This window comes from Catharus ustulatus, chromosome 1, assembly GCF_009819885.2.
Source record: "Catharus ustulatus isolate bCatUst1 chromosome 1, bCatUst1.pri.v2, whole genome shotgun sequence".
NCBI lineage: Eukaryota > Metazoa > Chordata > Aves > Passeriformes > Turdidae > Catharus > Catharus ustulatus.
The window spans coordinates 21,727,156-21,742,229 of NC_046221.1; positions in this window are offsets into that span (position 1 = coordinate 21,727,156).

Genomic DNA, 15,074 nt, shown 5'->3' on the forward strand with positions numbered 1-15,074 from the left:
CATCTGGTAACATTTGAGTCTGGTGCCAAGGAGGAAACAGCAGGCATCAACTTGGGCTATTTTCCCTGCCTTCCTGGGGGCTGAGGCACTGGGACTGGGATGTACTGTTCCAAGGCCACTTTTCAGAAGAACAAGGTAGGGGAGATAGAGGTTGTGCCCAGGAGCTCCTCCCAGCCCTGTGTTACATGCTGTGCTGTGGCTCTGCTGTGCTGTGGTTCACAGCAGCCCACAATGTAGAGGGACTACAGAGAGAGTAGAAGGGTCTGGCTGCAGTCAACTGAGTAAAGTGATCTCTTGGAACTGGAAAGTTGTGGTCTGTGCTCATAGGAGTGAGTGGGTTGCATTTTCTGTATTACAAAATGCTCAAAGCATGGGCATTTAGAACCCAAAGAAGACATATTCTCTCTGAGTGCTAGTGCTTGCTGTCCTGTGGTCCCCAAGTGTCCAGTGTCCTTTTCTACATCAGTGGCACTAGTGCTGTAGGAAAGATGATGCATATGTCTCTCCCCCAGACATGTTCATTATGGTCCTCTCCTGAGAAGTAAATGGTTGTTCACATCCTGACAGGTTAAATTAATTCTAGCACTCACTTGCTCTGCTTTTTTGGCTGAGTACGTGGCCAAGAGGCTGTTATACATGTAGTGTCCCTTTCTTGAGCCTGTCATTGTGTGGCACCATCTAAACAGGCTCAGTGCCTTGGGCCTTCCACAGACTTTGAATTATTCTGCACCAGTTGCAAAAACTCTGGCAATGAAGTGCTCATGGTGATAGACTTCAGAGTTTGTGCAATAACAAGTGAGCATCTACAGACAGCAGCAGTAGAAGCAGCAGTGTTAAGGCTGGATATCTCTGTGGGCTGGCTGCCCCAACTAGTACGTGATCCAAATTACTCTGTTGAACTAAGGCTCCTAAATTTCTCTTATATCAGCCCTAGGTTTCCTAACAATCAGTCTAAATGTGATCCCTTGCCAATAAATGAACTTGAAGAAGCCTGGAATTCCAGCTATGTTTTCTGAGATTCCCCCAATGAATGTCTTGGAAAGTTTACAGTCTTGCCATGTTTTGCTAATCACTTAAACATTTAACTTGTCAAATGCTCAAAGGTTTATCATTTTCATGTTCAATTTCCTGAATACACTGGGAAATTTTTTTCTAACTTGACCATTCAAAACAAGCAACTGCATTTTTGTGTAGGCACCTAAATTAATGCTTTGCTTTGCCATGCTTTGAACTCTGCTCTCTGAAAATCAGCCACTCTAGATACCTACATATGGCTTTAGGGACCTAAGTCTTGGCAGCCAAATTAATGTTTGTGATACACTCACATGTTTTCAATAAGAATCTAAACATAAACCAGACCAAAAAACATAAATGTGGGGGGAAGGAAAGGAAAACAATGCTCTGTAGGATATCTATGTGTTGACATAAAATATGGAATAATCCTGGCCTACTGCATCTGTGTGTGCAGAGTTTTCTTTCTAATGTGAATTATTGAATCAGTAGTTCAGCCTGTCCTTGGAAGAGAACTACTGTATCTCACACATACCAAGACAACAGGCTTCACACTGAGATCTTTTGAAGTGGCATTCAGGTGCCCACCACGCCTCAGCAGAAGGTCTTCATTTGCTCCCAGGTAATTTCCTGGGCCTTCTCAAAAATGAATTTTGGTGTTACTGATGAGTAAAGGTTTTTGTGTTTTCTGTTCTTATGCTATTGTCATAGCTGACCTCTGCCCTAAGGTCTGGGCATCAGGCCCACTCTGCAAACTGATAACCTGAGGAAGGCTTCCGAGAAAGAAGAAAGAAGAAAAATTGAAGAAAAAGTTAATGGTATGAGGCCACATTTGGTAGTATCTATGAGATGCCCAGGGTTGCTCGCATCAGAAAATACTTGATCTCTTTTTAAATTTACAGTTTGTCAATGAGACTTGTTTTTAAAGGTACAAATAGGATAGGCTCACCATCCTACTTGCAACCTCAGGAAAAGCTAAATATCTGCTTGAGGGTCCCTTGACAAGCTGTGCTTTATGTTTGTTCAGGGAAAATAAACCCACATTTTTTCATTCATTAATGTGGCCAGACAGAACAACAGTACAGCAGCAGAGTCAATACAATGACAAATATTTTGAGGCTGCTGCTATGATTTCTCCATCCAGTAGACTAAAGCCCCCAAAAAACCCCCAAAGTTCTCCTGGGTTCTACGCTTTGCTCTTGCAACTCCTCTCTCTGCTCAGTTGGTTCTCTGGAGAACAGCACAGCTGTGAACATGCTTGGGCAGGTCCATCTACAGCTCCTCTGGGAGGAGAGTAGAGTTTGGGGATTTCTGGTGAAAGGCAGCACACCTCAATCAGCACTCTAGCTTTTACCACAGTGCTGTTACTCACCAAAAGGTCAAAATAGCACATGTGATTGTAGTCCCCTTACCCCTGCCTTTAGTCACAGTGTGAGACAGAGTTCCCAGGTGAGGGAACTAGAGATGTTTTACTCTTCTATCATGCCTGGACATAGGTTTAGCTGCAGGGACCCTCCAGCCTTGAAAACTAAATAGTCATCTTCATATAAAAACTGGAAGGGTACATGCCTATGCCCAAAACTTAAACTGAAACCCAGAATTATCACCATACTCTTACCAGGAGGACACTTAAAAACATGAAAATTGAGTGTTTTCACTGTGTACCTTTTTCCTGCTCAAGAGAACATTTACAGAGAAGCATAAGAGCTATAGTGCTGAAACAGCCATGTACATACATGTTTGCTATGGTAGAATCCTCCCAGGCAGGATGTGTACAGAACCTCCAGATTTCAGTCTGGCCCAGAATTTGTAGCAGGAGCTACAGAGGTCAGAGTTTTTTGGTCAAGCCACAAATTTAGGCAAAGATTTTTCTTCCTGTGTTTGCACCAGCACACACATACTCCTCTTCCATGCAATGTTAGGCAAGAAGACGAATTTCACCAAGACAGAAGCATCTGATAGGGTTTAGCTCTTCCATGGCTTTGTGACTGTGACTCAGCTCACTGGCTGTTGCCAAATGTTGTATAAAGCCCTCTTCATTCTTTACATTCAGTACTTCTCAGTTTGGTTTACACCCACCAAAAATCTTTTCCATGTTTTTCTTCCTTACAAGGAAAATAAACTTGTAAAGATGGAGAAGTGAAGGGTTACATCTGGAGAGAGTTATGGCTGTGGCTCAAAGGAATAACTGGAATGTGTGTAATGCGGAAGTTTCTTCCACAGAGCCATTTCTTTCCTCTTCTTGAGAAGTATAGATACAGGCTGCTGCTGCTCACAGAACACATTCCAGTGAGGAATGCCAACAGCATCCCTGCTGAGAGCAGGACTGATGATTTACATCGGTGCTACCCACTCAGGCACACTGTCAGGAGCAACTCAGCATCAGAAGCTCTGCCTTGTCTTGAAACTAATTACAAAAGCCACAGCCATAATAGTAGCAGCAAATTTTATAATTGGCCAATTCTGACACTTTTTGGTATGGATTTCTGACAAGCCAAGTGCTTGTAGACACCACTGAAGTCACGGGCATTGGGGTGTTTGGCAGAGGGAAAGACTCTCTGTGTAGGTGGTACCTCAGATCAGCAGCACCAGGTCTGCCACAGCCTCACAACTTCATTCACCTGTCACAGATACTGTGTTGGAGGGTGACATCTTCCGCTTTCAGGCTCAACTCTGAATTTTGAGGACCATGTGGAATGAAGAGACAGGAAAGGAAAATATTTTTCTTTGGTGTAAATTAGTGATGGGGAAATACACATACAGAGAGTCCAACCAGGTTCTCTTGCATTTCTAAGATTTCTCTCAGACTACAGCTCTCCAGGGTTGGGATTGATTTTTTTTTTTGTTCTATGCAGGTGAGTGGTATGCAGTTCAAAACCACTCCTGGTTCAAGCAAATGCAAAAGTTTGTTGTTAAAAAATTTTTAAATAAGAACTTAATTTTAGATTCTAAAATTTAAATTATATCTGCATCAGATTTTTTAAAAGAAGTTAAACTTAACCACTTAAAAACAACCCATGTCTGAAAAGAAGGGTCAATGTTTGAAACATTTAATATGTACTTAAGTAAAACTTATAAATTTATTTTAAATTAATGTGTTATCTATAAAAACCATTATCTCCTAATTTTTTGCAAGTTTTGTAAGTTTCTTTGTTCATAAACAAACTAATTTTGGAATAATGACATTCAGGGAAGAGAAAAAACCAAACTATGAGGCCATAACATCTACAGCGATAGGGTTTCTTTTTTTTCCATTTGTAAGGTCTTGCAGTGTATAATTTTGTGCATACTGTTCTCATTTTGCTTTTCTCATAAGCATGCCAGATTAAGAACAAGGTTCTGTAAGAAATAATTCTTGTGTTTAAAAATGCCATTCAGCGGAAAACAAAAGCTAGCCTTCCCCATTGTGGATCTTCCCCTTTTTTTTCCTGAGATATTCTAGCTTCTCTTTGCAGTCATTTTTTCTTTCCTTTCTGAAATGTCTAATATAGAACAAAACTATGGCAAAGTGAAAGTATTGATTTAAAATAGAATATGCCATTCACGTCAGTGTTTAGTGTATTTTTTGAAATAATTGTGAGCAGAACAACTACCAGCATTCCAAACAAGCAACATCTGCAGTCCATCTAGCAACTGGCTTTTCAAACATTCCCATGTGTGTTTGACTTGTTCCTGCATCATCTCCAGCAACTATTCCTGGTAGCTATATGTGTCACCAGAATGAATGTGGAGGAAAAGTTATGTTGGAAAATGGTGAAAAAACTTTGGAAAAACTTGGACAGAAATCTCTCCTTGGAGAACATCTCCTTGCTCACTCTTGAAACAAATTCAGTGGTCTCAACATGACAGTTATGAAAGCACTGGCTGACAGTCCATCATGATGAACCCAAAGACTATACCGTGCCTTGGATTTTGCCATTCTTCATGCTTGAGTGATTATTTGCCTCTCCTGAGGATCCAATTATTCAGGAATTAATTACACACTATGTTAAATTCATCTGAGAGATATTTTGATTTGCCAGCTATTTCGCCACCATCCCTCTCAAAAATTGTGTCTCAATTGCAGCAGTTGCTTCATCTTCTTTCACTTTGCCTTTGAACAGGGAGTTTGCTATCACTGTTATATAAATATCAATATTTAGTGTATCTCAATATTACAGGAATGTTTGCAGGGTTTATGGGATTATTGATAAAAAACATTAGAAAACATGGGAGCAAAACTGGATACCTTTAGAAACACCTGCTCAGTGGTGAGCATTGCCAATGTTTCCAAATTAGAATTTGTCACTTCTTGTCTGTTTAGTTGGTATTCCACTCAATGTGAGCCACACTGATTCTGATTCTCTGCAGCTTTCATCAAATACATTTTTAATCTCATTTTTCAGATAAAAGGAAGACAAGAACCTTAGCCATACAGAACACACACAAAACTCACACAACTACAGGACTTACTCCAGATTGAAGTGTTTCTGATTTTAATGTTAATACTCATCTATAAAAGACTCAGGAGCACTGAAGACCATTCCATTGCCATCACAAAGTCAGAACTGCTACCAAAACCTCCCTTTTTTCCATATAAAAAGTGATGGGAGGTGGGAAAAAAGAGGATGATTGTGTCTTTGTGGATATCTTGGCTCTGGCATGGGACAACAGCAGCTGTGAGCACTTCAACTCTTCTCAAAGTGTTTCACAGTCTTCTTAACTGGAAAGAGAAATGGGAAGCTGGAAGTTGATAAGCATTCTAGCTTAGCCCATTTCTGGCTTCCTCATATTAGAAATAAAATGTAGTGGGAGATATGATGCCTCTCTGTGACATTTCTGTTGTAAATGTATTGTTACAACTATGTGTGCAGATATACTGAAACTTAAAATGAGTGCAACTGTACTTAAAGTTTGGTGTTCACTCCCAAAATGGAAAGCAGCCATAGATTTATTTACCAGGACCAGAAGAAAATAAATCTTGCATGCATCATAGTTTTAAGGGGGAAAAAGAAAAGGATTTGATATATAACCATGCAGCAAGGATCCTGATTTGGCAGGGTTTCCATTGGTGTCCATTGGTTCCAGGTTTTTCTTTGGGAAATGTTTCTTATCAAGACAGCTATCTGGGATCTTTCTCATCTTTTCTGTCCCCTGGAGTTTTTTTTTAGAGAACATGTTTTAAAATTAGATATTAGATATAATCACAATTTTTTTCTTTGTCTTTTCAGACTCAGATTTGCCCTAGGCTTTGTGCTTCCCAACACAGATTGCCAGGCATCTGAGAGAAAAATGTTTCTTTAAAAATTGAAGCTCTTGTTTCTTCCTTTCTTTAGTCTCTTGTCAAGTCATCCAGATTAATTCTTAACTGAGAACATAATTTAGCACATTTATTGCTTTCCCTCAGCCAGAGGACATCTATTTTTTAAAGGAAAATCTTCATAAATAATACTTTGCTTAAATAAATGTTCTTCAGAAGCTGAATTGCTACAAGGTTTTTCCACCAGGCAGCTGGTGAATGAAGAGCCTCATGGAAAGGGCCCCATTGCTGGGACATGAAGACAGGCTAGCATCTGAGATGTTTTACTCAGGTAACTGTGGTGGGATGGTTTTCTCAGGTGTGACACATGATTCCAGCCACTCACCTGTGTATCCATGGCAGTGCTACTAATCCTTGTGTACTTCCTACCATCCTGACCCACAGTACCTGTGTGCTGGTGTGCCATGGCCAGACACAGCAGAGGACAAAGGTGGCTTCACAGTTCACGTGCTGCAAGAGCTGCTCCTGCCCCTCCGCTCCCACCAACAATCACACCCCTGTAAATGACAAATGTGTTGAGGGGAATGAGATTTGATAAGGAATAAGAAAGGGAGGGGGTAAAAGAGAAACACACTCCTTTCTGCTGACATGTCATCACTGGAACATCTGCTTTATGTCTGAGTGTGCTAATGATCTCTCTGAAACCCCACTGCAAGACAATTAGGGCTGATAAATCACAAGGGGTTTTTAGGTTTTAAGATCCCAGATGCTATGGTGGAAAAAAGGAGGCAAAAAGAAAAGAATGGACACTTTATCTCACCTAAAATCTGCTGAGTGCTGACACAAAAAACCATAACTTTAAAAAGATAGTAGAATGCCATAAAATACAAAAAGAGCAAGTTTTTTTCCACTTTTGTCTGGATTCCAACCCATACACAACACATTCTTCCTAATTCTCCTTTTTTTTTTTTTTTTTTTTGTGGGGAAAAAAATTTAAAAGGAGCCTGGTCTTTCTAGTCTTTAGGAGTTGTATGTATATACATGTTCTTGACTGATGAACTTTTATGCACACATGAGCTTTTTCATCCAATAAAAAGTCATTTTAAAAAATCAAACCATAAATTATAGGATGATTTCATTGCAAAGGTTAGGGGAAAGTCAGAATTGTTTGCTAATGTTTATTCTCTCCCTCTCTAGGACATAGTCGATTACAAGGCAGCATGTATCAGGGGCTTTTCCAGTTGTGTTTGTACACACTGTCTCCCACACCCTCACACAGTGGTAGAAGGCAGATTACATACTGTTTATAAAGCTAAAGCTGGACAAAATATCTGCAACAGATAGTCTGATTAGGCTGAGCCTCCACCTTGTTCACAAATTTTCTGGTAGTGGATCCTGGTGTTTTAGATTGGTTTGCTACTGAGATTTTTCCAAGCAAGGGACAGACTGGAGGAGCTGGGTGTCAGCTGCACCATGGGGAGCTGTGGCAGCTCCATGCTTCCAGAGACCGTGGGGGAACTGATTGAGAAGTTTACAAACACTGAGTAGCAAGCTGATGCACCACAAAGAAGCCACTAATATTAATGAAAGGTCAGTTTTCTCAAGACTAGTAAACATTGCCTGGAGTTTTTTAGTACAGAACCTCCTCTCCCTGCAAAGGATTCTGAAAAAAACAACTTCCAGATCATTAAAGTCTGTTGTTTAAACCAAAAGAGAGGGCAGAATCCTTCAGGAAACTGGCACTACAGATGTGCTGTCCTTTAGTGGGCAACCACTTACTGTATTTCCTTCATTAAAAGACATGTATATACTCATTTATGTGATGGGATGATGATGATTATAATGGTGATGATGATGATGATAGTAGAATAGAGAAAATTGCAGTGGATATTTTCAGTAATCATGAGTTCCACTCATTAAAAAAACACTGCAATGCTGATGTCAACTGATGTCCTCCATTTGCTTTCCCTGTGCAAGACATCTCAGTGCTGGCATTGACTTTACACCACAAAAGGCATGGCTGTCAGCATATGTAGTCCTAGAAGTGCATGGTTTGCTTTGCATCCTTTTATATCTGAGTGAATTTCAGACAGTCTGGGAGATGCCCTTTCCATTGGGCTATGGGGGCTATGGAAAGCCTCTAACCAAACCGAATGATCTCCCTTCTAAATAGAGGGAGACTGTGTCCCATGAGAAGAAATCACCCTGTGCTCTTGCTGGTGCTAATGTAAACATAAGAGGACATGCATTTGGTTTACACTTGACAAATCCACTCAGGCAGAATAGGACATGAATTTTAATAAGGCTATGCCCCATTGTACTGAAACACCTTGCTCTTTGCATGAAAATAAAAGAAATAGCTGCCTAAGGGTCCTTCTGGCCATATACCCTCCCTGAAGGGGTATTCTAAAATGTTTCTTGTGCAGAGGCTGGGGGTTAAGCATAAATGAGAGGGTTACCCGACAAATAAGGAAAATAGGGGGTGAAGTGCAGTTCTGGAGAAGCTGTTTTCCAGCAGTAGCTGTCTTTTTTAACAGTTGGGGCATGACTGCAAATAAAGAGTAAGACAGGCAAGAAGGGACAAAAATAAGTGCTTAAGAAGGAAGCAACTTGTAGATGGACTACTAGAAAATACCTTATTATTATTTCCACTGTTGTTATCACTCTTGTTAGATGAGAAGGAGAACTCAGAAAGCAACTACCTTGCATGTGCCCAAAACTAAGGACTTAGAAGGCTCTCAGACATGTGTTGTAATATGTAATTCTGTGATTGGTGACAAGAGGTTTTAACTCCAAAGCAGTGCTTCTTCCAACATGCATGTTCTCAGAGAGAAAAGACGAGGATGAGGAGCACCTGACCAGGCTGCCTAGAGCCAACGTTACTAGCTCTCAGCTGGATTCTCACATCTGTTCAGCACCAGACAGTACTCAGTTACTTCTTCTGTGAGAATCAAATCCAAGACATTGGTATCCAGTACAAAAATCCCATCCAACACATCTAAATGCAGACAATAGCAGGGCCCCACTGGTTTATCATCTTAGCACCCTTTGACTTCAATCAGATTATTCCTCTGATTGTCTGGCTATCCTCTTAGCAATTCTTTTCAACACTTTAACAGGTTTGGGTGCAAAGACTAGTATTTTCTTATTCTTTTTCCTCACAATGTTGGGACTTTAAGAACAGCCCAGTTCAAATCTACCTAGACTACTGCAAAGCATTGATACTGTCCTATACAACATCCTTGTCTCTAAACTGGAGAGATGTGGAATTGATGGGTGGACCACTCAGTGGATAAGGAATTGGCTGGATGGTTGCACTCAGAGAGTTGCACTCAAATGCTTAGTTGCTTCATGTCTGGATGGAGACGAGTGATGAGTGTTGTTGGCCATATGGGGCCAATATTATTTAACATTTTCACTGGGGACATGAACAGTGATATTGAGTGCACCCACAGCAAATTTGTGGATGACACCAAACTGACTGATGTTGCAATTGATAATCTGACTGGAAGGCTTTAGATTTGGCACTGTGTGAGCCTCATGAAGGTCAACAAGGTCAGCAACAGGCACACCCAAACACAGACACAGGCTAGGCAATGACTGCATTGACAGTAGCCCTGCACAGGAGATCTTAGTGGTGTTCTTGGATGAAAAACTGAATATGACCTGGCAATACACTCAGACAGACTAGAAAGCCAATCATGCCCTGAGCTGCATCAATAGAAGCATGCCCAGCAGATTGAGAGCTAATTCTTCCCCTCTACTCTGCTCCAGGTCCCCCAGCATAGGAAAGACACGGATTTGCTGGAACGCGTCCAGAGAAGGGCCACAAAGACGATGGAGGTGCTGGAGCCCTTCTTTTATGAAGACAGACTGAGAGAGTTGGGATTTTAGCCAAGCTCCAGGGGGATCTTATAGTGGCCTTCCAGTACTTAAAGAGGGCCCTGAGGAAAGATGGGGACTGGCTCTGGATCAAAGAGTGAAGTGATAGGTTGAAGGGGTAATGGATTTAAACTGAAAGAGGGTAGATTTTGTTTATATATTAGGAGGAAATTCTTTATTGTGAGGGTGGTGGAGCACTGGAACTGGTTGCACAGAGAAGTAGATGCCTCATCCTGGAGGTATTCAAGGCTATGTCGGATGGGACTTTAAGCAACGTGATCTAGCAGAAGGTGTCCCTGTCCATGGCAGGGCAGTTAGAACTAGATGATCTTTAAGGTTCCTTCCAACCAAACTGTTCTAAGATTCCATAGAATGGTAGGCTGTAATACCCCCAGTGTAAGGCTGTAGCAAACTACTGGAGTGGGACCCACAAATACAAACTGGATGTAAGCCCCTAGATGGACAGGGTGGCTTTTGTGTGAGGTGACTGCAGATCAGCCCAGGCAATTATCCTGGTTATTCTCAACAGAGTACAAAGCAACTGGATAAAACACCAACATAATCCTCAAGTCAAATACCACTACACTTAGTAAGAGGAGAAAAGCTGCACCTCTGCTCATTGCCAGCATTTAAATACTTAATTTGATGAAACTCTGAGCTGCATTTTGGTATCTTCATTATTCTAAAGAGATTTCAGGGAAGCAAACTATTTCTTTCTAGCAGAACAAGTCTGCTGAAGGTGGCCATTAACATGACATCCTAAATATCCGTTACTAAGACCCTGCTCTTTTCATAAAGAGTCAAGGAAACATCTGATAGAGAAGACCTGCAAGGTCACCTAGTCCATCTCCTTGACAGTGTTTGTTGTTTTGTTCTTCCCTGGTTTCCCATGTCTTAATTTAAACTCATCCTTACTTCCTTCCTTCCTATCAGCCATATGAATCTCCTTTAAAATAACTGCCTTCCTCCTCGGTATCAGACCAGATAAAGAGCTCAATTGCAATTAGTTACTGTTTTCATCACTCTTCTTTCTTGCTTTTTCTGTGTACTTTGCTTCTATCATCTGTGGCAAATAGTACCCTCTTCTTTACCTGCTCACCTGTGATTTTTTTCTTGCATTTAGTTACACAACTTTTTAAAATAATCTCTTTAATTGTTAGTGAATATTGTGATCTGCATCTCATATAATTTTCAAGAAAATTAGCAGTGGTGGACCTTTTGGGCCAAGGTAATGTGTTTTCACTTGTTCTTAGTCAGAATCCTGCTCTTCCTTGCTTGCACGTTCTTTAGCTTGCTGCCTTTATAATTCCCTTGAGGACAATAACATTTTCTCTTGCTCTTTCTTTCTTTCCTTGTTCCCACTGAACATTTAATCTACTTGTAATGCTTCCATCCTTATTTTTTCACTCTTGGTTGTTGGCTTCTTAGCAAGGCTGTCCTGACATCTTCTAGATGTGCTGACCTCAGAGGAAAAAATGCTAGTTACTACTGACAACAAATGACCAGTCACAATTAACTGATCAGGTACTAACAAGCCTTTTCTTTTGCCTTATATGCTTAATTCCACTTATTTAAAATGTTACTGAAAAGTATAGCAGTTTTTCAATAGATTTCATTATACTGTAGCACAAATATATGTATGTGTGTAGGTATCTATAAAATGTAGTACCCTTACCAGCATTAAGGATTTTCAAGCTGCTGTCCTCTGAATACTGCCCTTTACTAGAATGCCTTAGTGGCTTTTGGATTACTATGAAGCTGGCCATCATTGCAGAGTTATAGTCCAATTAACTTCTTCTGCCCCAGCTTGCTTGAAAAAACAATCCATGAGATTTTTGAAGGAGCAATATATCCTTCTGAGACCAGGCTTCCATCATTTTCTCTGTCAAAGAACTTCCATATCAAAAGCTGAAACAAAGTCTGTTGACTTTATGAAGACAAAATGCTATGACTTCACTCAAATTAAATGTTCTGATAAGGCCACTTTTGTATTCCCAAAACTCAACTTTGTGGAATGCTTAATATATGGGGGAGTATGAATTCTAACTTCTCATTCCAACTGAGATGGAAGCAAATTCAGATGGTGGGTATTTTTTTCCCCCAGAACAGAACTTCAGCATTTCACCCATCTCACAGCAGATTCCCATTTACAGTGTGTGTATTTCCTGTCTGCTCTACAACTTTCTCCAGAGGCTAAAACTTTCTGCTCCCCTTCTCAATAGATCAACTGATTAAAACATTATCTGATCTTTAGTAACCCAGGGCTCTGATTTAGAAAAAACATCATTTCCCTCTGCCTTTATTTTTGTTTGCCCCAGGGAGCATAGAAAAAGCAAATATTATTGACAGACATTTTTTTGGTTTTCAGAGGCCACATGCAAAAAATTCCCCCTTCCTTGGAGCTGCAACCCCTTTCCGTATAGCTCTCTGTGATATCTCCTATATCCTTCCTCTTGTTATTTGTTGTGTATCTTCCAAAATAAACATAACTGCAGAACCACAGGATAACTTCAGATTGCAAGGCTTAGGATCAAAAACTACATTGGTTTTAAGCTGGAGGCAACACTGCTGTGCATGGGGATTTGAGTTAAACCTTTCTAAAAGGCTGCTATTTTTTCCTTTCCCCTGTAAATACGAGAACAATGTTCACAACAACGCCTTCATGCTTTTCAAGAAGCAGCAGCCACTTGGTTTCATGTTTTGATGAACAGAAAATGTTCCTGCAGTGACTTTTAGTTTAGATTTCTGCATGATAATGCATTTTCTTACCTTCAGGGAAATCTGAGAGACTTTGGGCAGATGGGTGCAGGCAGACACATGTTCATTCTGCCTGAGCTCTGAGTTGGCAGGAGAGGAGCCAGCTCCTGTGTGGAAGCTGTGACATCACAGTGGTGTGGCACTGTGACAAGCCTAACATACCTCTCAGCACTTGGTGTGTGTCACAGTCCCTTACTGTTCACTGTAAGGTCCCCTGATTCCATCCATACAATAGAAATGGATACAACTTCTTTGCAAGGTCATCAAATAAACAGAGCATCATGTATTGCTGAGTTAATCATATTCCCAATGTTAAGTTAGGAAAACTAAGGACATAATATTTTTAAACAAAAAAAGGGAGCAAATATAACTTGGTGTTGCAATGTAAAATGTAAGCAGGAAAGAAAACTTTCCATGGGCTGTAAGAAATCCAGGTTTCTTTCAACGAAGGGCTCTCCCTGTTTCATACTATGACTGTTGTGAAAGAGAGAAAAAAAATCAGAATTAAACCACCAGATCTTGATATTTCTAAATGTTTTCTCTGATTTAGTATGTCATCACTTGACAGGTAGATAATATGAACAACTTATTTTTTCCACACAAAATTAATCTCAGTTACAGAAAGTTTGCAGCTCTCCCCTTCAGGTGACACTGTCTTCCACTAAGGTTGGGACGGCTTTGGGCAGAACGTGCCAGTCAGTGCTTTCTTGGCACAGCTGAAAGTAAGGACTGCAGAACTGCCTAAAGATTTGAAATATCAAGGAATATGTGGTCTAATTTCTACCTGTTTATGGTACTTTATGAAGTCTCAGGGGGAAAAAAAATTAATTATTTAATTTAAATACTATGTTAAAAAGAGAATACAATACCTTTGGCCACAAATCAGGCTGGCAGCTGTAGCCAGCTGCCCAGGACTGCTGAGTCTCTCAACTGATTTTCAGAGGTGAATATAATCTCCAGAAAGTCAGAATTCTCTAATTCTGACCAAGTATAGCTTGACCAGGATGACAGCACAAATGACCCCAACCTTCATTTTATACTGTGCTTGCTTTAATCAGCTCTGGAGACAGAGCTGGAAGAGGAACAGGGCCCCTGTCAGGGGCTGTAAACAGCACTTCTGAACCACTTCACTGTCTCAAGGGTGTTTCGGATAGTGCTGTGTAATCACAGTCAAGCAGCAGAATTGAGAGGAACTGACATAATATTCAAGTATTTGTTTTCACTCTGAATAAGGCAGATAAATATGCAGATTTTAAAAGAAAAAGTAAATTAAAATATTTTGAATGGTATCCTGAGGCTGAAAACAAACCAGAAGAAAACACTTTCTCTGTTTGTTTTGAGAATAGAAATAAAAAACACAAAAAGGTTGGAACAAGATATAAAAATGAAGACAGGAAAAAAAAGCCAGAGAAGTGTGTCGCCAATGTAAGAAAGACATGAAACAAGTTGGAACCAATCCAGATGAGAACCATGAAGTTGAAAAGAAGACAGGCTGAGAAAGTTGGAGCTGTTCAGTCCAGAGAAGAGAAGGCTGAGTGGAGACCTCATAGCAACCCTCCAGTATATGAAGGGGCCCTACAGGGAAGCTGGAGAGGGAGTTTTCCTCAGGAACTATAACGATAGGACAAGGAGTAATGGATAGAAAACTGAAAGAGGGAAATATTAGGTTAAATATTAGGGTATTCTTTTTTATATTCTTTACTATGAGGGTGGTGAGATACTGGAACACATTTCCCAGGAAGGTTGTGAGTGTCGCATCCCTCGCAATGCTCAAAACCAGGCTGGATAAGGCCTTAAGCAACCTGGTCTGGAGAGAGGTGTCCCTGCCCATAGCAGGGAGATCAGGACTAGAAAATCTTTTAGCTCTATTTCAATGCCTTAACAGTTCACCCCCGCTTTTAGTAAGAGTGTGGAATCACCACACCTGGAAGTGTTTAAAGCACGGCTGGATCTTGCATTGGGTGGTTTAGGGGTTCCAGTGGTAGTGCCAGGTTGACACTTGGACTTGATGATCTTAAACGTCTCTCCCAACCTTCTATAGAATTTTATGATGCTATTAACATTCTACAGCAAGTAAAAAATAATAATTATTTTAATGGACTCAATGACACCAAAGAATTTAAACAAGAACTAACAAAACGGGTGCCTGCCCTGAGCCCACGAGCTTCCTTGGTTCCCTGCAGGG